The sequence below is a fragment of the Sarcophilus harrisii genome, chromosome 1 (genome assembly GCF_902635505.1).
Source record: "Sarcophilus harrisii chromosome 1, mSarHar1.11, whole genome shotgun sequence".
Lineage (NCBI taxonomy): Eukaryota > Metazoa > Chordata > Mammalia > Dasyuromorphia > Dasyuridae > Sarcophilus > Sarcophilus harrisii.
Genome location: NC_045426.1, coordinates 671,550,345 through 671,577,289, shown reverse-complemented (window position 1 = coordinate 671,577,289; position 26,945 = coordinate 671,550,345). Strand labels below are relative to the sequence as shown.

At 36.7% G+C, this 26,945-nt stretch overlaps 1 protein-coding gene across 2 annotated transcripts in view; it reads left to right on the top strand.

Annotated features, from left to right (window-relative positions):
• Positions 1-9,092: 9,092 nt before the first annotated feature.
• The window catches only part of LOC116420809 (ceramide synthase 4-like), a 45,631-nt gene continuing 27,778 nt past the window's right edge, over positions 9,093-26,945 (top strand). Inside the window, exons 1-2 of one of the 2 annotated variants that reach the window (XM_031948294.1) lie at positions 9,093-9,326; positions 18,874-18,991. The gene's annotated coding sequence lies outside the window, so the exon portion shown is untranslated. The remainder of the gene's footprint in view (positions 9,327-18,873; positions 18,992-26,945) is intronic. The other variant, XM_031948295.1, reaches the window with a different exon arrangement.

Genomic DNA, 26,945 nt, shown 5'->3' with positions numbered 1-26,945 from the left:
AGTTTTGACTAATCCCTCACATGAGTTACATTTTAATTAAATCTAGGGTATAGAATAGATTATTGCTCATGATATTATAATACAAAATCTGCTATCTTCCTAGCTCAGCGTTCCCATCTTGCAGTGGCTTCTGCTCTCTCAGATCACTGTTTTTTTTTTTTTTTTTTTTTACAATACTAAAAATTTTCCCATTATTCCCCCTTCTAATATACTTAATATATTAGAATATTAATTAGAATAATATAATATATCTAATATATCTTCTTCCCAGAAGCCATTCCATAAAACAAATAATGAAAGAAATTTTCTTTCAAAAATCAACAAAATTGATGTAATGTATACACAATGTACTACATTCATAAACCTGAAACCTAGGCAAAGAGGTGTATCTTTTCATATGGCTTCTCTGAAGCCATGCTTGTTCTTTGCAATTTTCAATATTTCTCTTTTAATTTTTGTTATTTTTCCCCCATTGACATTGCTGTTGTGTGGAAAGTTGAAGAACTTACAGATTAAGCACATATTGATCAGAGACTGTTAACTAAAGTAGATCAGGCCTATAGGTCCCAGTCACGTGATTTTAGATGAGACCTGGACTGCATTCCATTGTCCAAAGAAGGAATTAAGTGGCCCAAGCTGTGTATCACTTTTTTCGCTGCATTCCAATGACCAAATAGGCAGATAAAAGTTTATGTAACCACTCACAACCTATAGAGGGTGGGATTTGGGAGGTTCTTTGTCTGAAATGTATAAAAGTTGTAAGCATCTTCAAGTGAATGACTCTCCTCCTGTGGGTATCTTTGCTGTCCTTTCGGGCCCACAGGCCAGAATGGTCTGCTTCTTGAGATTCTAAAAAATTCTTTCTGTACATCATTTGGAGTGACTCCTGAGCAGTCAGTTTGGGGAGATGCAATTGCCCCAAACACTGTGATCACTAGGCATATTATTTTCTTGGTTCTGTTAATTTCATTGTGTCAGTCTTTCTCCCTACTCTTCCCACATCCTTTCTTATCTTAAGTCCATTGAATTTGTTTTTGTAGAAGCTTTTCCATTGAATGTAATTAAAATTATCAATTTTATCTTTTGTAATTGTGTCAGTCGCAACTTGTTAAAAATACACTCAATAATCACTGTAAAAAATAGGATTTTTGATATTAAAATCATATATATATATATTCAAAATGCATTATGGAATATGGTCTGAGGTGGTTTCCTAAACTTAATTTTGACCTTTCCTTTGTCTGCTTTTAATCTATATTGTCTCCATTGATCTACCATTGGAAATTTTAACCAATGCAAATACTTTGATGACTGATGCTTTTATAATATAATTTGAAATCTAGAAGTGCTATTGCTCAGGTTACTTCCTAATGTCTTCACAAATACAAATATTTAGCAAGCTATAATCACAAAGTTTAATGAATATAGAATAAACTGAAAAAATGAATAATAATTTCTTTAAGGATACAATATTCTCCAACCCCATTTCCTTGATGTCTTTCAATTTCCATTCGAGATCTTTGGGTGGAATTGGGAGACACTTGACCATACACATATGTGGTTTATTGAAAAGGAAAAGAAAAGCTTTATTTCCTTTTCCAGTTTCCAGGGTCATAGATGAAGTGGTGCCTAGAATGGTCAAAAGCAGTGTTCACCTACTCCATGATTTGTACAGGCCTTAGATCATGAATTAAAAAGGAAAAGTGGGAAGACTAGGGAGGAGTATCTATACCTTACCTCAAGTTCAAGAACTAAAAAGAAATGAGTTTTCATACCTTACTAGCAAAATGCTATTATCAATAGCAGGTAATCTCAGCAGCTCTGAATCTTTTCTTTTCATGACTTCCCTGCAGGGGTGATGATTCATTGGAAAATTTTGTTATTGAATTGTTTTTTGGTCTTCACAACTTCATTTGAGATTTTTTGGCAAAAATGTTGAAATAGTTACCATTTCCTTATCCAGGTCATTTTACAGATGGGGAAACTGAGGTAAATAGGGTTAAATGATTTGCCCAGGTTTGTACAATTAGTTTATGTCTGAGGCCAGATTTGAATGCATGAAGAGGAGCCTTTCTGATTCCATGTCTGGCATTGGATCCACTGGGTCAACAAGCTGCCCTCAAGAGAAACTAGCAGAAAAGTCACTAATGATCCTGACACAGGAGAGGGTTATTTCCACTCCACCCTCTTACCTGAATCCTAGTAAGCTTATCTGCAACAGGCAGAAAGTCACAAAACAGAATAAAAGGACATTATATTTGTAGCAAGATCTGTCCCTCATGAGCAGCATGGAGGTGCCCTTATGTGACTTGAAAAAGAGTTAGAATAGAAATCTCTAGCAACTTCACCGCCCCCTCCCCCTTCAACAAGAGAGATTTTAATACCCACAGGGAAATTAAATAGTAGGTTGGAGCCAAAAGCTTAACTGCTTTGCCCTCCTCAAAGAAAGCAAGGTCCTGAGCTAGAATCAAATCTATCCATTCCATTAAATATTATTTATCTAGAAGATATAGGTCTTGGATTCAAGCTAACTTCTGTTGCTATTTATTAGCTGAGGGAAAAGAGAACTAAATTTTATATCCAAAGCATGACTCCCTTCCCACCAAATGCTAGCCTACAATGAACATATATTGAATTAGTAAAGAAACCTATTTAACCAAGTCAATAGAAAAACAAAAATCAGAAATTATACAGAGAACGACATATATTAAATAATAGTGTGAAGGAAAACTCCAGTTGATAATTAAATAGAGTACCAGTTCTCACTCAAGGAGAAATTCCCTTAAGTCTCTAATTAACAAACTGAAATAGAGAAGTGATGGAGACTATCGGCTCCTCTTATGTCAGCATCCTCCCAGAACCTTATACTCCTTTTGGCAATCTGGAGTGGCATTTGTGTCATCCATCTTCTCTCTTGAAGCTGAAAGCCCAATGAGTCCTAAAGAACCCCACAAAAAAAAAAGACTAAATAGACTCAAAATAGTTCAAGAAAGCCTGGAACTCTCCTCTCCCTAAATTTCCAGTTACACCCCTACTTTTATGAGATGCAAGGCACTGATCTTCACTAATAAGGCTCAGGTAATATTTATGTTGCAAAATTCTTGTTTTGTTCCCTTGTTTCTTTCTACTCCCTTATAAATTCAGATTCCCAGGAATGAAAAGGGAGTAGTTCAAACTACAGCCATGTTTGTAATTGTGCCTGCTGCACGAAACTCAGGGAGCACATGGAGCAGTAAGGACATATCACCCAATGTTGATGGATTTCTGTGGGAGTGAAGCAATTAGAAACTGGTATACTTTCCAACCTGAAAGCAGAGCCCTACTTTAAGAAAGAGTTAAAAGTCAAGTAATAGGCTGAGAAAATGAGCAACACAAAAAGAAAGTTATTGTGGTGATGAGAATCAAAACACCCTTTCAGAAGATAACAAAGTAAAAGCTCTCATATCCAAAGCCTCAAGAAAAAATATGAATTGGACTCAGGCCATAGAAGAGCTCCAAAAGGATTTTAAAAGTCAAATAAGAAAATAGAGGAAAAATTGGGAAGAGAAACAAGAGTGCTACAAGGTAATCATGAAAAACAAGTCAACAGTCTAGTAAGGGAGACACAAAAAATGCTAAATAAAACAAACTCCTTTAAAAGTAGGATTGCACAAATGCAAAAGGAGGTACAAAAACTCATTGAAGAAAATAATCCATTAAAAATTAGAATTGAGTAAATAGAAGTTGATGACTTTATGAGAAATCAATAAACAATTAAACAAAACCAAAAGAATGAAAAAAATAGAAGACAATGTGAATTATCTCACTGGAAAAACAACTAACCTGGAAAATAAATCTAGGAGGGATCGTTTGTGATTATCCTTTGTTTAGTCAAGAATTCTTACCCTAGTCATAAAAGTGAAAGGTATTTGATCTATTTATTTCTTAATTTTTAGTAATCTGACCTGTAACATTTGGGTTAAAGATTCATATTGAACTTACTGGGTTATATAGTATATGGTGATAGTCTATACTTAATTTCTACCAAAATATCTTCCAACTTTTCCAATACTTAATAGTTAAGGGAGGGTTTTTTTCCCAAGAAATTTATGTTCTTGAATTTATCTAGCTCTGAATTATTTAGTAATTTGTTGTTGATTCTTCCTTAGGCACTTCATTGACATGCTTTTCTGTTTTTTTTTTTTTATCCAATTTCAAACAATTTTTTATAATTACAAATTTACAATATAATTTGACATCTTGAAAGTGTTATTTTCCCCACTCATTGCTACATTTTCTCATTGTTTCTCTTTAGATATGAGGTATTTTCTTTCTAAAATTCAATTTTATTGTTTTGCCTAGCTCTATAAAGTATCTCCTTTAGTAGTTTAATTTATATACCACTTATATGAATGTTATGGAATGTTATTGTTCTGTAAGAAATGACCAGCAGGATGAATACAGAGAGGCTTGGAGAGACTTACATGAACTGATGCTGAGTGAAATGAGCAAAACCAGGAGATCATTATATACCTCAACAATGATATTGTATGAGGATGTATTCTAATGGAAGTGGATTTCTTCAACAAAGACAAGATCTAACTTGGTTTCAATTGATCAAGGATGGACAGACAACTGCAACAAGAAGGTATACCTTGCAACAAGGTTATACCTTGCAACAAGGTATACCTTGCAAGAAGGTTCTACCTTCTGAATCCAATTCTCCCTGTGCAACAAGACAACTGTTCTGTTCTGCACACATATATTGTATCTATACTGTGACATATTTAACATGTATAGGACTGCTTGCCATCTCGGGGACGGGGTGGAGGGAGGGAGGGGAAAAATCGGAACAGAAGTGAGTGCCAGGGATAATGTTGTAAAAAATTACCCTGGCATGGGTTCTGTCAATAAAAAGTTATTAATTAAAAAAAATTTATATACCACTAAGACTATCAATTAATTTAGGCAGTGATTTTTTAAAAAATTATATTGTCACAAACCAGGAATGAGTACTGAAAATGACTCATTTATTTAAAGAGTATTTTTAATTATATCTAGATAGATAAACTTGCTTTGGCCTATTGGCTCTCAGATATCTCATGAAATCAGTTGTTAATTTTAATGAGATTTCCTAATTATCTCCTGGATTTTGTTATTGCTATATAAAACTGGTATTCATTTTTAAAGGTTTATTTTGTATTCTGCATTTTTACTGAAGCTATTAATTGTCTTAATTAGTATCCTTGTTAATTCCTTAGGACTTTCTAAGTGAGCCATTGCCATCAAAGACTTGGGATAACATTATTTTCTTTTTGTCTATATTAATTACTTTGGGTTTTCTTTTCTCATGTCTTAAGACTAACATTAGTATTTCCTAGACTGTCAAATAGCTGTAGAGAAAGGTGAAGTTCTTGCTTTATTCCTCTATTTATTGTTAAAGATTCTAGGGTTTCCCCATTGAATGTAGAAATACTAGCTTTAGGGTTTATATATATATATATATATATATATATATATATATATATATATATACTTTTAATCTTATTTTTAAAAGGCTTATGCCTATGTTTTGTAGGATTTTTACCAGAAATGAACATTGTACTTTGTCAAAAGCTTTTTCCATATCTATTGATAATGTCATGTGATTTGGGATGGTTAAACATGTTGGTCATTCTCCTAATGTTGAACCATCTTTCTATTCTTGGTATAAGTTCAAATTGATTTTAATGAATAATTCTTTGGAGATATTGTGATAATCTTTATGCTGGTGCATTTTTAAAGTATTTGAATTAGTATTAATAAGTATTATTTTTTTGTTTTAGTCTATAACTTTGAGACCAGGTGTAAGTGTTTCTCTCATGTTCCTTTCTAACCAGCCATGAGGATGTGGTTGTGGAAACTTACTTTGGACACAATAGAAGATCTGGAAGAACAAAGGAAAGACTGAAGATGGGTACAAGGTACATAATATCACATTCCTAAAGCACATTCTTCACAAGTAAGGTGATGCAATGATTTCCCCCACTCATTTTATAATTAGAGAAACTGACATTCAGGAAACACCAGATCACCAAGGGTTCAAATGGTGGAACCAGCCTAATGGGGAAGAGTTGGTTCAAAAAACATTACTGAGAATTAATTTCAGAAGACATCTCAGAGAAGAAAAATGATAATTAGAAAGAAAAGGTTAAAAGGAGTGACAGATGGAGAAAGCAGAGGAGTAGCAGCCAGAAGGAAGGACATACAGTTACAGGAAGTTATTTTGGAAAACCGGGGAATGGTTGTTCCATGAGGTTTGAGCAGGAGAAGAGAAGGAAGGGATTGAGTTTTAGTTTTGTTACTCATTTTATAGTCTTTTTTGGTTTTCAATTTATCTATAATTTTCCAATTTCTATTTTTTGATATTTACTCTTTTGTGTTTATTTTAGTTTGTTAGGTTTCTAGTTTTTGAAATACATGCATTATTAATTAACTCTGTCCTTTTTTTTTAGGTTAAGGTATATTTTCAGGGTCTTAATTTTTCCCATGAGCACTGCTTTAGCTGCACTTCAAAAGTTTGGCTTGTTGTTTCATCATTAGCATTGCAGTTTGTGCAATCATTGTTTCTATGTTTTGCTCTTTTACCCAGTAGTTATGTAGGATCCTTGACAGCCTAAACAGGGTGGGTAGGGAGCCTGTGGGTGCTGTTACAGCCACCTGGATCTAGCTTTGTTATTGACTGCAGGTAAGCATGACACTGACTCAGCAGGGAGGAGTGATACACTGCAAGGGAGCCACACCAGGGAGATAATAGACCCTTGTAAAGTGTGGTATGCTGGGCAACGATCCAGGATGGGGACTCCTTTGGGTGTCTTGTAATCCAAAGTATCAACTTCTGAGATATTGGAAACATCTAAGAGACATTCTAGACACCAGACAGAGGAGAAGCTTGAAAGGGTTCACTGGGATGCTGAAAAGGGATTCTGGAGTATACAGCACATATCCAACTGTGGGAGAAAAGCACTTCTGATCTCGCAGCCATTTGGCAAGGCACTCTGTATGGAGAAAAATTACATACATTGTATGGAGAGAAATTACATCTCTCTATGACTGTGATTTTGATTAGATATAGGAAGGATATGAATCTCTCCTTAGCTAGTGATAGGTAAAATTATAAAACAAAGTAGAAATTCAGATCTTGCTGGAAACCACAGCCAGGAGCAAGGAAGTTTTAATAATATGTTTTATTTTTCTATCTCAGTGGCTAGCTAGGGACCATTCAGCTGAAGCAAAGGGCTGGCAAGCTACACCAGTCCTTCTCTTTACCTGTTCCTAAGGTTTGCTTACAGTTCATCCCTGGGGAATCTTCACTTCTCAGTAGGGGAAGTAGTTTTCTCCATTCTCACAAGTTATCCAGTGCCTCTTATGAATCAAATATATAGCAGGTAATTTTATTCCTCTATGAACAGAATGATTTATACAGAATTCAGATTTTAAACTTTAGCCAGGTTTCAATCTGCCTGAAAGCTGCTAGTAGGACTCATCAAGTCATAAAATTTGGGGACTTCACTAAATAGTCATTTTATATTTCATCTGTCTGAAACCATTCAATCAAAAATGATCTTATTTTTCTGGTAGCTATCTCTCTCGGGCCAACTCTTTCCTAAATGCCAACCTGATCCTTCAGCTACTGCTGCTGCTAGAAATTGCAGAGTGGGCAAATTCCTTGGCCCACATTCATGTTGGTCTTAGCATCTTTATATTTCAGATAGCAAAAAGTATTCTAAAATAAAGATAGAAAAAATCTTAAAGGGAAATGAGGCAGGACTTCTGTTTGGAGTTCTTCTTAGAACTTCCCTTTAAGGGAAAGGAGATTCTCAAAGAGAAGGGACAGGACCAAGGGAGGTGGGCAGGGACTTCTGCATTTCAGAAGCTTCCTGAACTACACCAGTTCCTTAGACGTGGGTTTTTCATGTTGAGGGTACCTGACAAATCCCCCACATAATGCATGCCAGGACGAGGCTGCCTGCATTCCTTTGGGCATTCCTCCAATTTTATAGTTGGGGATCCAATTAATCTTACAGGAAAGGAAAAGGAAGAAGGGATCTGGGTTGATCCAGGTGGCTCAGCTTTAGCTGTTTTCATGTCTATGCACGTCCCCGAGTTTGTATAGGGAGAGGGGGAAATTGTAACTGAAGAAGCGAGTAATATGCCTCTATGTTTCTCATCTTGGGGAGAACTGTTTCTAAAAGGACACGAGCGTCTTGAGGAAGGCTCTGAACCTTGGTGAGGGAAAGGGGCAAGGCTGAGAGGGGGCTACGGTTATAAGGAATGAGAGAGATATTCTAGGTTTTTATTTGGGGCGATTGTGAGCATGTGGAAGGGCAATGTGGATGTAGTTTAAGTGTCTCGTGCTGGGGGATAGGAAGGTGGATATCTAGAAAGAGAGCGTGCATTTATATCGGGGTGACGCAGTTGCCTCTGTGCTTGCGAGAATGAGGCGATGTGAATGAAGAGAAATGGAGATGGGGTGTGGGATTATGTGGAATAGAAGAGATTAAAGAAAATGAGCGGGAGGATCCTTGGCAGCCTAAAGACGATGGGCGGGGAGTCCGTGGGTGCTCTTGCAGCCACGCTTTGTTGGGTTATCTGAGGTGGGCACTTTACTGGCTCGGTAAGAAGGGGTGAGGTTGACAAAGACTTCAATCTGATCTCTAAAATTCTTGGAAGCCTCCGCACACCTTGACCAGATCTCCTTTTATCCCTACTAGGGCAACTGCTCGCCAGCTTCAGACCACATCCTCTTCGACCCCTGCACAGTGTGCTCTTCTAAGACTTGTCCTGAGGAGCCCGCTGGTTCTCGGGAAGTGGCGTCACTCCACGATACTTCCTTAGTTGTGTTCCTCTGTTCTCCCGAGCTCGGTTTTTCCTCACTCAGAGCCTTTAACCATCGGACTACCTCATCATCAAAAGCCCGAAATGCCTTGAGACCCTTCCCTCTGTACCCTCCGAGGGAGGGATTTTCCTTCTGAGCCTTCTCCCTCTGCCAGGGCCCAGCCCCTCACATAACAATCATCTGTAACCACACCCGCTACGTGACTTCTTATCCCCTTTGCCCCTCCCCTTAGCCCCTCCCATCACTTTCTTTCATCACTCCTCTGGCTCTCGCCCTATCCTCCTCCTGGAGCATCCCTGGGCTAGAAGGCGGGGCGGGGCGAGGGATAAGATGGGGAAAGACGGTCCCAGCCCTGTTAGCACTCATGCCTTTTCCCAGAAAGGAGCCTCCTACTGCCCTGGCAGCGAGGATTCCCAAACCAGCAGTCTGGCCTGTGCTGAGCATCCCACCCCCAGTGCTAGAGCATCAGGTAAGTGAAACCCAGGAAAATGTGTGTGTGCATGTGCGCGTAGAAAATCCTATCACCCAAAGTATAGATCTTTCAAGGGCTCAATTTCACACCTCTTCCAAGCAGGAGTAGGCTAGACAGGTGTGGCTCAGGGGCTGGTGAGAGTAGCACCAGTTATCCAGGTGCTAAGAGGATAAGTATGAAGCAATTGGGGTTAAGTGACTTGCTCAGAATCATACAGCTAGGAAGTGGTAAGTGTCTGAAATCAGATTTGAACTCAGGTCCTTCTGACTTCAGGACTGGTGCTCTAGCCACTGTGCTCCCTAGTTGCTCCTCAAATTCTTTTAAGAATAAAAGAACTCCAATGACTAATGAAAGTCACAAAGTTGAATCATCTAGAAGAAAATAGCAAAGTTGTTTAAAAAAAAAAAAAAAAAAAAAACCAAGAAAAGTTGCCTTTCCAAGACAGGTTCAGGAATTGCTCCCATGATTTTATTGGTATATGGAATTCTGGGATGAGGAAATGCCTTTTACATATAAAAACTTATGCAAAATTGTCTTAGAGCACTGAGAGGTTAAGTAATTTATTTGTTCAGGGTCACCTACTTAGTAGGAACCAGATCTTCTGAACTTAGGGGCTAGATCTCTTATATTATTACATCCAGTAAATGATCACTGTTTAGAAGTATAGTAATAGACATCCTACAGAGTGAAAGTCTTTGATTGAAAGGCTCAGAAACCACCTATTGAGGCTGTCTTGAGAATTAGTTTTCTAAGTGAGTTTAGATTCCACCCATCTTTCCTTAGTTTCAAATGTCATCAAAGTCCCGAAATATAAAGTGAATTTACCATCTAGGGGATAAATGGCAAAGCAAGAGAGAAGGAGGCAGAGATGGTTGGTGGGAATGATCAGAAAAGCTAGGTTTGGGAAAGGGATCTAGAAGCTATAAACTTCAAATGCTCCATCTCCTCATTTCATCAGCTCCAAACTCCTCATGTCATAGATGAAGAAATGAACTGTCAGAAAGAGGAAGTAGCCTACTTGTCCAATAGGATGAAGCTCATCAGTGGCATAATCAGAATTAAAAATCATATCCTTTGATCTGATCAGAGAACTGAACTAACAAGCATTTAGTTAAGTTCCTGGCACAGAGTAGATGCTTAATAACTGTTTATTCCTTTTCCTATACCTTCTCCCTTTTAATTCACATTCAGACACTTTTCTTTGCAGAATCACAAATCTCAGAGTTGGAAGGGAGCTTAGATATAATTCAACCCAATCTATACATACATACTTTAAAGCCATTCTTCTGTTTTTCTTTCTTGAATAACCCTGTCACCATAGTAGCTTTTGTTTGTTCATTCTTTCAGCTTAGTTCCTGACTTCAGACTTTATATTAAAGCTGAGCTCTATGCACTTCGGAGAGAATGTCTGGGATGTTTATTCTAGGATCTCAGGAATATCCAGCCTGGGCATCTGCAAACTTTCAGTGCTCCCAAAGTGATTTGATACAGTGGTCTGATCCAGGTCAAAATCTGATTGATGTTCTTCCTAGTCTGAGCTTTGAAAGTTTCTGACCTGGTTTGGGGTCTGAGTAGCATGCCTTGCCTCATTTGGAGTTCCATTAGCCTGCTACTACACTCAATTCCTATCAGGCATCTGGAAAGCTCTGATGATTGTCACAAAGGTGTAAGCTTCTTTTTAATCTGAGATTTCTGTCTAGTTATTCTCCTGCAGGTTTCATGGCATAGAAGCTGGAACTGAGGCTCTCCTCTGCTCTTAGGGTCAGAACCATACACCTGTTGCTTTCTTCTAAACTTTCTCCTTGTTCACTATAAATTATGCAATCTCGACCACTACTTATCATTACCTACTACTCTTAGGAACACATCTCCCTCTTCAGTTCAGTATGAGACTGTATAGTGACCGTAACCTGATACTTTGAGCAACTGAGTTCTCAGGACCTGTTCCTTCACCCTACACTAATTTGTGCCTGGTCATGGGACTTCTTGCCCTGAAGCACAGTGTCTCCCTACAATGGAATGCTCCACACCCCAACTCATAGATAGATCCAATCTCCAGTGTCCAAAGATCTCTCTTTCTTTCAACTTGGACTATAAAAAAAATTCACTGTGATTTTTTTTCCTTTTTGTTTTTTTTTACTTTCCCAATTGAGATTTCATCTGGTATATTTTCTAGATGATTGAAGGAATAATGGGACTAAAAGAGAGAAGAGCTACTCCTTATTCTTTTGTTAGTCTGCTGTCATGATTCCTAATGTTGGATGATTTAGAACTTAAACATAGTAGAGCTCATCTGATTCAATTATAGATGAGAAAATTCAGGACCAGAGAGGAAAAGTTATAGGTCATCCAATTGATAGGATGATTTAATTTTGAACCATGGGCCCTTGATTACAAATCTAGGGCTCTTCACTTCCTACCATATTCCCTATTTTTCATCAACATATTTTTCTTGAGAGTCTTTCACCATATTTTGAGCCTTCTTCTCTTTAAGAATGTCTGCCTATGAATTAGACTCATCTTCTCTCTGGACTCTTTTAAATAGACTCTTTGTAAATCTTGGAACACTTCAGACTATGGCTGGCATTGCCCTGTTTAACTATTATAAACCTAAGGAAAGCATGGCTCACCTCCTATCACTTCTACTTCAATTTTTAAATCCTCATTGTTTCAAGAACTGTGTTTGGTGTTCCTTGCCTAAGCCTGAAAACTCTAGAGATGGTAGCTACTAGAAATGGCAAAAATTTAGGGCTATAATCTTATAATGTCCTTGCCCTGGGACATGTTACTTCTTTACCTCAAAATGCTGACAATAAGAAATCCCGTAACACCAGCAATCCACTTTTCATTGTAATTCATTTTTTTTAATTATAGTAACTTTTTATTGACAGAATCCATGCCAGGGTAATTTTTTTTACAACATTATCCCTTGCACTCACTTCTGTTCCGATTTTTCCCTCTCACCCTCCACCCCCTCCCCTAGATGGCAAGCAGTCCTATATATGTTGAATATGTCCTAGTATATCCTAGATACAATGTATGTGTGCAGATCCAAACAGTTTTCTTGTTGCACCATTGTAATTCATTTTAATCCCACTCAAATCCAAAGGGTATATTGAATCCCCTAATTTTACTGAATCATCAACCTGTTGGCTAAATCTGTCTCTATGATCCAAAGTCTTTAGCACTGCTATATCTTCTCCCATAATTCCTAATAAATTTATCCTAAAGATGGATTTGGAATACATTTTTTTTTAATCACCTATTGCCATTTTCAGATTTCCCTTTCTGATACCATTATGCAGTGACCTCTCCTTCTTTGAGGTTTGTTCTATCCAAAAATATTCAATTCATTTCCTTGTGGTGTTGTGTACTCAGGGACTACCCTGAGTCATTCACTTCATCCTTTTTCAAAGACAAATGTACTTGGCTCACAATCTAACTCTCCAACCCAGCTTCTGCTTTAACAAGTAGATTTCAGTACATGTGTTACTATTTTTCAAATTCCCTAGCCCCACATTTCCTCAAAACCTATAACCTATTCTTCCATGCCCCTCCCCAACACACACACATGTACATCTTTGATCCTGCCATCATCCATAAGTACCATATTTCCATGATTTATCATTTCAAAATTCCTTTATCACATCCTATTATTTCATCTCTCCCAAAGCCTCACCCTTCCTATAAACTTTCTTTGTACTCATCTTCAATTTTTTCCAGTACTCATTACTTTTCCAGGCCATCATCCGTGTTTTGGTGTCATTTTCCTAACTTCACAATCTTGACCCCATAGTCAAACAGTTCAATACTATACTGTCTTTTCTTCCTTAATCCCTTGCCCCTTATCTTATCTCTATTCATGTCTTGCTGAACCCCAACCCTGAATTACCTTCTGTGCTCTTCACTCCTATTCCTCTACTGCTGAAGGGAACTGAAAGAAGCTATGCAGCTATTCTCACTAGGTCTACTATCTAAACTCAATCTCACTGCAACAACTATTGATTGTATAATCAATAAGCACTTATTAAATGGTTACATGCCAGGCACTGTGCTGAATAATGAGTAGATGGAAGATACCTATTTTGTTAAATAATATCTTATTTTTCTAAATATATGTAAAGATAATTTTCAACATTCACCTTTGCAAATCCTTGTGTTCCAAAATTTTTTCCTCTCCCCACTTTCCCTCTCCTCTAGATAGCAAGCAATCTGGTATGGGTTAAACATATGTAATTCTGGAAAGTTACTTTTGAAGAGAAATATGACACTAGTAGCTGGAGGTAGAAGGGTGGAAAGGCTTCCTGGAGGAATTAGTGCTTGAGCTATCCAAAAGAAAGTTAGGAATTCTGAATTGGAAGTTGGGACGGAAATCATTCTAGGTATGAGTAATTACATAATGAAGGCATTAAGACAAGAAATGAAGTGCTATGCCCCAGGAACAGCAAGTAAGGAATTGCCTCTCTATGACATTCTCCAAAGCATCTATTGCAGCAATTTTCCTTTTTCCTCAAGCCTCTCATATTATTTTCCTCCTTTAGTTTCTTACTTGAGAATTTCACCTTATACTTTGCTGAGGAAAAAGTATTATTTTTCCATAAACTTCTTTCTTGATATTGTTCCCCCATTCTCTCCCTCGGGATTACATCTTCTAATTAATAAGTGGGTCTTTTATTTGCCAAGGCCAACTCTTCTATGTATACCCTTGATCCCAATTCCTCTTATCTTCTCCAGAAGATTAACCCCCACTATCATCTCATCCTCTCTCTAATTTTTAGTCTCTATTTAAATGGTTTCTTCTCTAATGCCTATAAATTCACTCAGATCTTCACCATCTGTTGATTACTTCCAATTAATCATCTATATAACTTATTTCAACATAGTTCTTTGTACATCATCTCACATTAGGATGTGAACTCCTTGAAGACAGGTACTTGTTTATTTTAGTTTCTCTAGTGTTAGAAACTTAATAAATGATGATTGACTTAACTTGACTCAAAAAAACTCTTATCTGGTTCTACCTTTGCTTCATGCTATCATTTTATATCTCTCCCCTCTTTTTCTCAGCCATAATCCTTAAAAAAAAAAAAAGCTGCCTAACTCATTGTCTATCTTTGTCTTTCATTTCTCAGCTTTTTGAAATCTGACTTCCAACTTTTTCAATAATAGAACTGTTCTTTCCAAAGTGATCTCTTCTTTGTCAAATCTATTGGTTTTTCCTAAATCCTTATCCTTCTTGTTTTCTCTGCAGAATTTGACAAGGTTGATCATTCTCTCTTCCTGAGTACTCTATTCTCTAGGTTTTCATGACATTGTTCTCTCTTGGTATCCTAAGGTTCTTTCTTTCTTTTCTTTACACTCTCTTTTTATGACCTTACCAGTTCCCAAAGATTTTCTTTTCAATGTTAAATACTAGAGGGGAAAACAAATTCTTTAATGCATTATTGGCAGAGCTTTGAACTAGTCCAACTATTCCAGAAAGAAACTAAGAACTATGTCCCCCAAACTGTTAAATTATATATATCTTTCAATCCAGTTACGCTGTTCCTATGTCTGTTCCTCAAAAAGATCAAAGAAAAAGGTAAAGGACTTGTATGTACAAAAATATTTAAAGCAGTTCTTTTTTTGTGGTGGCAAATAATTGGAAATTGAGGGGTCCCATTAAATGAAGAATAGCTGAACAAGTTATGATATGAGAATGTATAGAATACTATTGCACTTAAGAATTGATGACTCCATCAGTCAATAAATATTTATTAAGTGCCTACTGTATACCAAGCACTGTGCTAAGCATTGAGCACAATCTAATGGGAAACAACAAGCAAATAAATATGTATAAACTTTGTATATGAGGAAATAATTCACAGAAAGAAGACATTTGAATTAAGATTCGTTGGGAAGGCTTCCTGTAGTAGGGATTTTAGTTAGGATTTGAAGGAAGCCAGGAAAGCTACTAGGTGGAGATGAGGAGGAAGAGTATTCCAAACATGAGGCACTGCCAGAGAAAATGCTTGAAATGAAGAGAAAGTGGAGACTACTATTACATAACCAACTGCTCATTGGGTATTTCAACTTGCTTGTCCTGTTAGATATCTCAAAATAGAACTTGCCATGCTCCTTACATACAAATTTATACATTTTCTGAACTCTATTATTACTATTCCTTTCTACAAAGGACACAACTATCCTTCCAGTTATCTAGTTTTGAAACCTCAAAGACATCCCAAATTTTCCATTCATCATCACCCATATATCTACTCAGTTGCCAAAATCTGATTTTCCCTCTAGATTTCACATCTGTCTCCTTCACTCAAACTGTTACACAGTCTTTCAATCTTTCATTATCTCTTAGCTGGACTAAGATAATTTTCTAGATTCAAATTTCTCTCTCATCCAATCCATCTTTCACACAGCTGCCAAACTGCTTTCCTAAAACACATGTCTGACCATGTCACTCTCCTACTCAATAAATTTCAATGATTTTCTGTTACTACATAATTCAAAAACAGACTTCCCAATCTGCATTTTAAAATCTTTCATAAACTGATCCCAATCTACTCTTCTGAACTTATTTTAACATATTACTCCTCTTCACATACTCTACAATTCAGCCCAACTGAATTTCTTGTTATTTTTCACTATGACACACTATCTCTCATCTCCTTGACTTTGTATAGAGTGTCTCTCGAGCCTAGAATCTAGCGCTTCATCACCACCTCATCTTAAAATCTCTAGCTTCCACCAAAGCTGAATTCAGGTGCTATCTTTTACATAGGGACTTTCCTTACAACCCATAGCTGCCAGTGCCTTCCCCCTTTCACATTTATTTTGTATGGATGTTGTATAAGTTGTATAACCTTATCCATGAGCATATTATTTTGACCATTGTTAGAATGTTAGTTCCTTCATGCAAGGGACAGTATCATTCTTCTATTTGCCTAGCACAAAGCTGAGCTATATGATTGGTATTTTTTAAGAAATACTTCTTATGCTAAGTGAAATGAGCAGAACCAAGAGATCATTATATACGTCAACAACAATACTGTATGAAGATGTAATCTGATGAAAGTGGATTTCTTTGACAAAGAGACCTAATTCAGTTTCAGTTGATCAATGATGGACAGAAGCAGCTACACCCAAAGAAAAAAACACTGGGAAATGAATGTAAACTGTTTGCATTTTTGTTTTTCTTCCGGGGTTATTTCTACCTTCTGAATCCAATTCTCCCTGTGCAACAAGAAAACTGTTTGGATCTGCACACATACATTGTATCTAGGATATACTAGGACATATTCAACATATATAGGACTGCTTGCCATCTAGGGGAGGGGGTGGAGGGTGGGAGGGAAAAATCGGAACAGAAGTGAGTGCAAGGGAAAATGTTGTAAAAAATATTACCCTGGCATGGATTCTGTCAATAAAAAATTACTATAATAAATAAATTTTTTAAAAAAGAAATACTTCTTAATTGGTTGATTAACTGAAGAACTTGTTCAAGATGATAAAGATGATAAAAATGGCAGAGCCAGGTCCTTTCAGCCACTACAACTGGAATATTTCTGCTTCTTCTCAGGCTAGAAGATGCTGTTAAGCCCATGTGTTCCAGGGAAGAGGGAAAATTTGTTTCCCTCTGGCCCCTCCTATGCTTCTTTGTACACTATAGGAAGCAATGAATACAGGTACTTAGCAAGAGCCTGTTAGGGCAGACAAGAGAATGACAATTGAGTCCCTAATCTCCACTAATTAATCAGGCATATCTTATGTCAACAATAATAAAATGTTGACAGGCTGACAGAATATTCATGAAAGTGGTTATAATGAAATAGTGCAACAGCATGTTACTTGAGGATGCTAATACGTAGAAAGGATGGGAAGGAATTTATAAGTGTAGGAGAGAGCATATGCAAGGATGTGGAACTGGAAAGGGTCATATATGGCTAAAGTTATAAACTACTTGTAAAGAATTTTGGAAAATAGGGTTAGAAAGATAAGAGTATGTCAGTTTTTGGAAGCTAGTGAATGCCAATTAGAGGCCATCTTCAGGTCAAAGAAAGACAAGAACTAAAGATCTTCTGGTAACTATAAAGAGCAAGTAGAATGTAAGTGGCAATGAATACACAATGTTTATATTTTTAGAAAGTAGGGACCAAGAATGGATAGTAAGAAGTTGATCAATACTCAAGCAAGATAAGTAAGGAGATCACAAGACACCTGGATGTCAAAATGAACTGCTTCCTTAGGGCATGGAATAATTGGAAGATTTGATTGCTAAGATACCGTCAAAGATTATATTCTCCCCTCTCCCCCCTGCCCTGAGATCCATCCCTTAGAACAAAGAATAAGAGAGGGGTTGAGGAGGAGAAGCAGGTCAGCAAAACTAACCAGCACATCGATCTAGATTGACAGTTTAGATAGTGCCTTACTTCCAGGTGTCCCACTTCTGGAAATAATAGTCACATTTTTATTTCTCTTGCTTGCAGTCAAGTTGAGTCATTATGATTGCACAGTTTTCAATTATGATTTTTTTGCTGCAGTTGCAAATCTTTCCATTTATATTGCTCTAATCACAATAGATATTGTTTTCCTGATTCTGTGTACTTCACTTTGTATCAATTCATAAAGTTCTTTTCCTTGTATTGTGTCTCCCTATAATTTTACTTAGCTATTCCATAACTACTCACGGTCTACTTTGTTTCGAATTCTGTGCTACAATAAAATGTGTTTCTATTAGTGTATTGGTGTATATAGGATCTTCTTGTCTTCAATGTATGTGAGGTAATGGAGGATAGCAATTATGATCACTTTCTTAATTAAGCATAATTAAGCAAACTGCTTTTCAGAATGGTTAGACCAACAGTTCTACTAGCCATCCCTTGATGTGACTATTTTTCCACAACACTTTCTTCATTGATTGATCCCATCTTTGTCAATTTTCTCAGGGGTGGGGTGTATAAAATTTCAGATTGGTTTTGTTAGAGTAGTATATAGATACATACTGGTATGAATCATAGGAAGGTATGGACAAAAGAACAGCAATTCAGTGAGCAAACGAGTCGAATGTGCCCTCTTTCACTCACACCATCCCATGGGGCACCATGTTGACTAGGTCCCTCATGAGTAGTGGGATAGTTGAAGGTACAGAGTAGCTGAGATTGAGGGTTTACATCAGATTTTCAAACAAAGAGTCTCCAGTTGCAGTTGTCACCAGTGGAATAATGGGATCAGTGAACATGGATCAGTAACAAAAGGGTGGATTTCCAAAAAGTAACCAGGCAGACCTGCTTATGATAAGAAAGGTAGAATTATAACTGGGCTGTATCAGCAGACTTGCTAGAAAGTTTCATAAGCCAGTTGTAAATAAGACTGGGTGTAGTTCATATCTTAAGCATGCCAGAGTTGTATAACAAGATAGGCCTAAAAAAGTGGGGCCATAGACTCCTTTGCCTGGTTCTCTTGTTGCAACTTATCTAAGCATAGGTTTTAACTTCTATGAGAGTCAATTTGAACAGCTGGACATTGAATAATTGAGATAGTATTTGTTTAGATTTCAGGACACATTGGACCAAACCAATACTTTGACAATTATCAACAGCATCCAAGAGATTCCTGACTGAGGCAACAATTTGGCTAGGGATCATTAACTTATTCTATTACTTCAGGAGGTAAGTGTTACCCCAACCCATCTACCCCAGGAGTATCATAATCCTCAATATAATCTTTACGTAGAGTGAGGGTATAGTCACCATTGTTAAGCCAGTGAGACAGATTACAAATAAAATACATCAAGATGATCAGCAGAGAAATCGTAGGAGGCAGCTGATGGCTTCTCAATCTGTTCCTAGAAGTACCTAGAAGTAATTAGGTACAGTCTATGGGACCTATTGGGAGATAGAAGCAGAGAGACACCCACAGGACTCATGGTGATCCTTCCCAACATTCCTTAAATGTCCTTGATGTTCAGGGTCAGGTTTTATCTTTTCCAACTATTCTGTACATCTTCTCTCCTTTCATTTTCCAAAAGCTGTTGCTTACCTCCTGGATAGCAGTAACTCAGCTATCACCTCCTGCTTATTTACTATTTATTTGCCAAATTACTATACCTGTCTCTGAGGGTAGAGGAATAAGCACAGGGTCTGATTACTAATTATTTGCAAGCTCCCTAAGGTTTCCCCTGATTTCAGATTGAATGATTAGGGGGAAACTAATTGAACTTCAGCCCAAAAGAGAACTGAAAATAATGTCTCAGTCAAAATGACCACTGGATATTAATCCCCAGGGATGGCCACCAAATGTCTTTATAACAGCAACAACGTCAAGAATAGTTGGAACCCACCAAAGAATGACATAAATATAGTGCTGATATCTAAATTAGAAAGAGCTAAAACAGAAAAAAAAAAAGAAGCCGATTTTACTAATGAATATTGGTGCAAAAATTTTGAAGAAATACTAATAAGGTGATTACAGTAATATATCCCAAGGAATATACTCTGATTGGGTTAGATTTATACTAGAAATTCTGAGCTCAGTATTAGGAAAACCTTCCACATAAATGACTATTATCAATAAGAAAATCAACTAAAATCATATGATTATCTCAATAGATGATGAAAAAGTTTTAGACAAAATACAGCACTATTCCTATTAAAAACATTAGAGATCATAGGAATAAAAGGAGCATTCCTTAAATTCAGAATCCTGAACCTTAAAAGTAGGATAGTTTCTCTTGATGAACAACACTGAGAAACTGGGATTGAAGTCAATAAGGAAAATGAAATAGTTTCCTAAAGATCAGTAAGTGACTGCAACAGTTATTTGGATAAGATGGTATAATTTAATACAAAAAAAAATGCAAAGAAGGAGACATTGTTGAAGGATGATAATATCTATCTAAAACCATCAACAAGCATTATCTGTAGTGGAGATAAGCTAGAAGCTTTCACAGTAAGAAGAGAGGTAAAACAAGAATATCCACTATCATTATTATTCAACATAGTACTAGAAATGTTAATGTTAGCAATAAAAAAAGAATAAATTGAAGGAATTAGAATAGGCAATGAGGAAACAAAACTATTGTTATTTGCAGATATGATGGTATGATAAAGCATCAACTAAAAATTACTTGAAATAACTTTAGCAAAGTTGCAGAATATAGGATAAACATCTGCATTTCTTTTTTGATCAACTGTCTAGTAGCAAGAGATAAAAAGATGAATTCCATTGAAATTATGGCAAACAATGTAAAATACTTAGGAGTCTATCTGCCAAAACAAACCCAGGAACTATATGAACCCAGTTACAAAATCCTTTTCACACAAATAAATTCAAATCTAAATATTTGAAAAATTATCAATTGCTCATGAGGACACTGAACCAATATAATAAAAAATGACAATTCTGCCTAAACTGATTTACTTATTCAGTGCCATATCAATCAAACTACCAAAAAAATTTTGTTTTATACAGCCAGAAAAAATAGAAACAGAATTTATCTGGAACAAGGGGTCAAGAATATTACTCTAAGAAATAAAGTAGCATATCAGTGGAATAGATTAGATACATAGGACACAGTAGTTAATAACTAAAGTAATCTAATGTTTAATAAACCCAAAGACTCCTACTTTTGGGGTAAGAACTCATTATTTGACAAAAACTACTGAGAAAACTGGAAAATAATAGGACACAAACTAAATATACACCAACATCTCACACCATATACCAAGGTAAGGTCCAAATAAACACATAATTTAGATGTAAAGGGAAGTACTATAAGCATATTAGAAGAGCAAGGAATAGTGTACCTGTCAGATCTATGGGAAGGGGAAAATTTAGAGAGTGTACAAAATAGATCATTTTGGTTATATTAAATTTAAATATTTTTGTACAAAGCCAATATAACCAAGATTGGAAAGAAGGCAGAAAGCTAAGAAAATATTTTTACTACCAGGGAAAAGGTCTTATATAGAGAGAGCTGAGTAAAATTCATAAGAATATTTGTCATCATCCAATTGATAAAGGGTCAAAAGATATGAACAGACAATTTTCAGAAGATGAAATCAAAGCTATATATAGGCAATGAAGAAGTGCTCTAAATCACTTTTGATTAGAGTAATGCAAGTTAAAACAACTCTGAGATACCACCTCACATATTGGCCAATATAACAAAAAAAAAAAAAAAAAAAAAAAAAGGAAATTAATAAATATTAGAAAAGATGTGGAAAAATTGGGGCACTAATGCACTATTGGTGGAGTTGCAACTGATTCAAACATTTTGCAGAGGAATTTGGAACTATGCTCAAAGGGCAACCAAACTGTGCATATCCTTTGACCCAACAATATCACTACTAGATCTACTAGATCTGTATCCTAAAAACATCCTAAAAAAGGGAAAAGGACCTATATATGCAACAATATTTTAACAACTTTTTTGTTGTGGCAAAATATTCGGAATGACCATCAACTTGGAATGACTGAATAAGTTGTGGCATAGGAATGTGATAGAATACTATTATGTAATAAGAAATGATGAACAGACAGATTTCAAAAAAGCCTGGAAAGACTATTATGAATTGAATCCAAGTGAAATGAATCAGAAAAACATCATACACAGTATCAGCAACATTGTGTGATGATCATCTCAACTGGACTCAGCTCTTCTCAGCAACATAATGGTCCAGATCACCTACAAATGACTCACAAAGTAAATAAAATACAACCCATAACAGATAAAGAACTGATAAACTCTGAAAAAAAGGAAGAAAAACAGCCAGAACTATTCATTTACCTCCTACTCCCATTGGCCATGAACACCGATTCTTCAGGTTTGTTAAATTGAGAGATGACTCATCTGAGGATTCCATAGTTTAGCAATTCCTTTACCTCCTAGGATTTTCTTTTGACTCAACTATACTAGCTACCAGGGCAACATTGGGGGTCCTTTGCAGCCTCCCATCCAAGTTGTAAGGCTTGACAGTGAGCAGTATTGACATAACAGAACCATCAGCACTAAGGATGGTTCTTAGTGCTGACTCAAGACAGTCAGTTCAATAAAACAACTTCTATAATGCACTTTTTCTTGTGATGCAAATTGTAGTGTCAAAAGTAATATGGGTGGTGACTCAGGTTATCCACAAGATAGCGCCATATCCAAACTCAGATAATAAACTATGGCAGCCTCACAGATTAAAACTACTCCTCCCCAACTATGGTAACTTGAGTTTTCTTGCCTAAAAGTCACAAATAGTAGCAAGCTCCTCCTTGTAGCTACAGGGTCAGGACAGTCTTCTGTGGTTTATTTGAGGACCTTCACACTTTAACTTGGTCCTTTGAAATGAAGTCATAGTAGAGGGTGGAGATCTTATTTTTGTCCTTTTCTGAGAAAGAGGCAAAGGGTGTGATCAGAGACTGTGGAGCTCTGTCTTGCAGAGTGGGATGGGCTAACTTCTCCACTTCTACCTTCCCCTCCTCAGAGAATTGCTGCAGTTATCAGAATCTTATCTAAAGAATGCTGAGCTTGCCCTTTCTGATGATGTGCATCATCCAGTTTTCTAGTATTGTTTGTAATCATTGTCCTTTCTTTTCACCTCCACACAGCAGTCCTATGCCTTATCTGAGCCTAACATAGTGAAAATAAAATGAAATATTCTTCTGTTGATCTAATCTGTCTAAGCATCACCACTAATGAGCATCATTGCTTTAAAAAAAAAAAAAGAACTATATTCATCCTGTTATCTGCCCTTGTTTTTAGCTTCTGTTCAACTTTTAAATATCAAAACTGTTGAGTTTACTATGCTTCCATATAGTCTTTTCATTTCTATTTCATTTTTCCTCCTCATTAGAATTGTTTCTTTGAGAAAAAAATTCCCTATCAATGAAAGGGGAAAATGAAATGCACTCTTTTAGGATTCAGTAGTTCCAGTGGTTGGAAATTTTTTTTTTTTTTATTTAATAGCCTTTTATTTACAGGATATATACATGGGTAACTTTACAGCATTAACAATTGCCAAACCTCTTGTTCCAATTTTTCACCTCTTACCCCCCCACCCCCTCCCCTAGATGGCAGGATGACCAGTAGATGTTAAATATATTAAAATATAAATTAGATACACAATAAGTATACCTGACCAAAACGTTATTTTGCTGTACAAAAAGAATCAGACTCTGAAATATTGTACAATTAGCTTGTGAAGGAAATCAAAAATGCAGGTGTGCATAAATATAGGGATTGGGAATTCAATGTAATGGTTTTTAGTCATCTCCCAGAGTTCTTTTTCTGGGCATAGCTAGTTCAGTTCATTACTGCTCCATTAGAAATGATTTGGTTGATCTCGTTGCTGAGGATGGCCAGGTCCATCAGAACTGGTCATCATATAGTATTGTTGTTGAAGTATATAATGATCTCCTGGTCCTGCTCATTTCACTCAGCATCAGTTCGTGTAAGTCTCTCCAGGCCTTTCTGAAATCATCCTGTTGGTCATTTCTTACAGAACAGTAATATTCCATAATTTTCATATACCACAATTTATTCAGCCATTCTCCAACTGATGGACATCCATTCAGTTTCCAGTTTTTAGCCACTACAAAAAGGGCTGCCACAAACATTCGTGCACATACAGGTGCCTTTCCCTTCTTTATAATCTCTTTGGGATATAATCCCAGTAGTAACACTGCTGGATCAAAGGGTATGCACAGTTTGATAACTTTTTGAGCATAGTTCCAAACTACTCTCCAAAATGGTTGGATTCGTTCACAACTCCACCAACAATGGCTCCATATTTGGTATGTTGTGGGGGAAATCATGTTCATGAATGGATCTGTCTGATTGAAATAAGACCCCTTCTGTGTTTGACAACCTGTGATTCTGTGACCCCCATGGCCACACACTGGTACTTCCCAGCCTACTCTGTACCAGAAGCTGGTACAGTAGTTTATTATAGTTTTTTTTTTTTTTTTTTTATGTTGAATCATTTGACAGTGTTAATGGCTTTGGTAGCCAAAACATTCTTTTCTGGATCTTCAGTAGTTATGAAAACTGAAAAAACAGTTGTCAAGTTGTCAAGCATTTTCACAGATTATTTCCCAAAATGATGGCTACAAGGACCAGACTGGAGATACTGCTATTCCTAAGATTCTTGGATTCAAACATTAGGGCTCTATTTATTGGGGTCAAAAAGATCTAGAAGTCAAATTGATGGTAATGGTGGTGGTGATTTGACATGCCTGGCATATGTTGCCTCTTGGGAGGCTCCAAAAGAAAGTATGAGAGAGAAGAATATTAGACTAACTATAAAACTGAAGGTCTACAGAGCTGTTGTGCTGTTATGTTGTGCTTGCCCTGTAGGCAGTAGTTGGCAGGCAATTGGTGATAATAATTGGATTCTTTTAGCCATGAGTGCCAGGCTAGAAGCAGAAACAGTTGCTTGTAGAGTGCTGGCACTCTTAGGCTGTAACTGGTGCTGGCACTCTTGTGACTATCTGTCTTTTGGTGACAGTTGTTCAATAGTTGTCAATTATGGTTGGTTGATTGTTTTCCTTCATTTTAAAAGAGGACCAAAATGCATCACTATGTTAGAATCAATTTACAATATATCTTTCTATGACTGATCAGACCAATATGAGTTTGGAATTCTTTGCCACCTGGGCTCAAATAATCCATGTGAACAATTGGAATGGATCCTCACATTTCTTTTGAGCTACTTCAATTCTGCTTTTTTCATAGAGCACAGCACCTTGTCTGATGAGGGCCCTCCATCTTGGATGGTCCTGTGCTTGTTTTCCCTATCATACAATCAATTCTAAAGTTCTTAAAAGAGATCTTGAGAGTATCATTGTCTCATGTTTTCTTTTTACCATTACGTGAACACTTGCTCTGTGTGAATTCTCCTTGAAACAGACTTTTTGATAAGCAACAGTTGAGAATCCTAAATGTGGCCAGCCTCTCTGCAATAGAGATTGAATACTTGGCAGTTCAATTCAAAAAAAAAAATCTCAGTGTCTGAATTTAAGACAATTCAGATGAAAAGGTTTCAGTTTCCTGGCATAATGCTAGAATACTCTCCAGGTTTCACAGGCAAACAACAATGAGGTCAGCACAACAGCTCTATAGACCTTTAGTTTGATAGTTAGCCTAACACCTCTTCTCTTTCCTTCGGAGCCCCTCAAACACTGAGCTAGTTCTAACAATGCATATGTCAACTTCATTATCAATGTGTATATCCCCGCAAAGTTTACTGCCAAAATAAGTGAACTTCAAAACATCTCCATTTGCTATAACAAATGACTCCAGATATGGATGATGTGGTGCTGGTTGATAGAGTACTTATGTTTTCTTGGTGTTAACTGTTAGACCAAAATTAGTGCAAACAGCAAAAAAATTGATCATACTTTGTTGCATCTCAGCTTCAGAGACTGAATTGAGTGTACATCATTTGCAAACAAAAATCTTCTATCAATATTCCCTCCATTTTAGTTTTGGCTTCTAGCCTTTTCATATTAAGGAATTTATTATCAGTGTGGTAGCTGACCTTGATTCCATGTTCATCCTCAATGAAAGTATTTAACAACATGGCTGAAAACATCATGTTAAAAAGCCAGGAGCAATCACACTGCTTTGTTTTGCTCCACTGATGACTGGGAAAGTATGAGATCATCATCCATTATCCAGAACATGGGTAAGCATGCCATTATGAAATTAACATACAATATTGATGAACTTTTCTGGGAAACCAAACTTTGGGGTAATTTTTCATAAGACCTCATTATTGGACAGTATCAAAGGCCTTGAACAAATCCACCAAAAAAACCCCACATTATATACAGATCTCTCTTTTGCTCCTACCATTTCTCCTGGAGTTGTTATGCAGCAAATTGACCTTATAGACTGTTCCTTGGTCCCGTCTGAAGCCATAATGGTTCTCAGATAGATGAAGGTGAAGGATCAGCCTATTTAGGAGGACTCTGGCAAGAATCTTGCCAGCAATGACTACCTTGATTGTCAAAGGACAATCTATTCCCTTTAATTTTATAGAGATGAGCAACAGAGGTGTCCTAGAACTCCTGGGGGGTAACCTCCTCTTGTCACATAACCTGGAAATTTTCAGTCAGCAATGGACCACTCACCTTGTAAATCTCAGCTGGAATAGAAAAGTGCCAGGTGCTTTGCCATATTTTATATGGTTGATTGTTGTCCTAATAGCATTCAAAATCTCTTCATCAGTTGGGACTTCAGCTAGGGAGGGATTGACTTCAATCTGAGGTAACATTCAACACTATTAACAGTATGTTGAGAACATGATGGAAGTGTTCATCCCACCTCCCTAGGATCACTAATCAATGTGACTTCATCAGCATTGAGTAGAATTTTGGCCCATAAATAATCTTCAAGGTTTCATAAAAGCACTTTGTATTATTACTATCAACATAAAACTGAATTTCATCTGCCTTGTTACTGACACAAGAATCATGCATCTCTCTCAATTTCACTTTGCTTTATTTTTGACGGAATTAAAGAATGTCTCCTTAAGAGAAGGATAACCTATCCTGATGGTACACCTTGTGGAGTTCTTGTTTTTTATTTAGCGGTTTCTCAATTTCCCCATCATTTCCATCAACCAAGTCCTT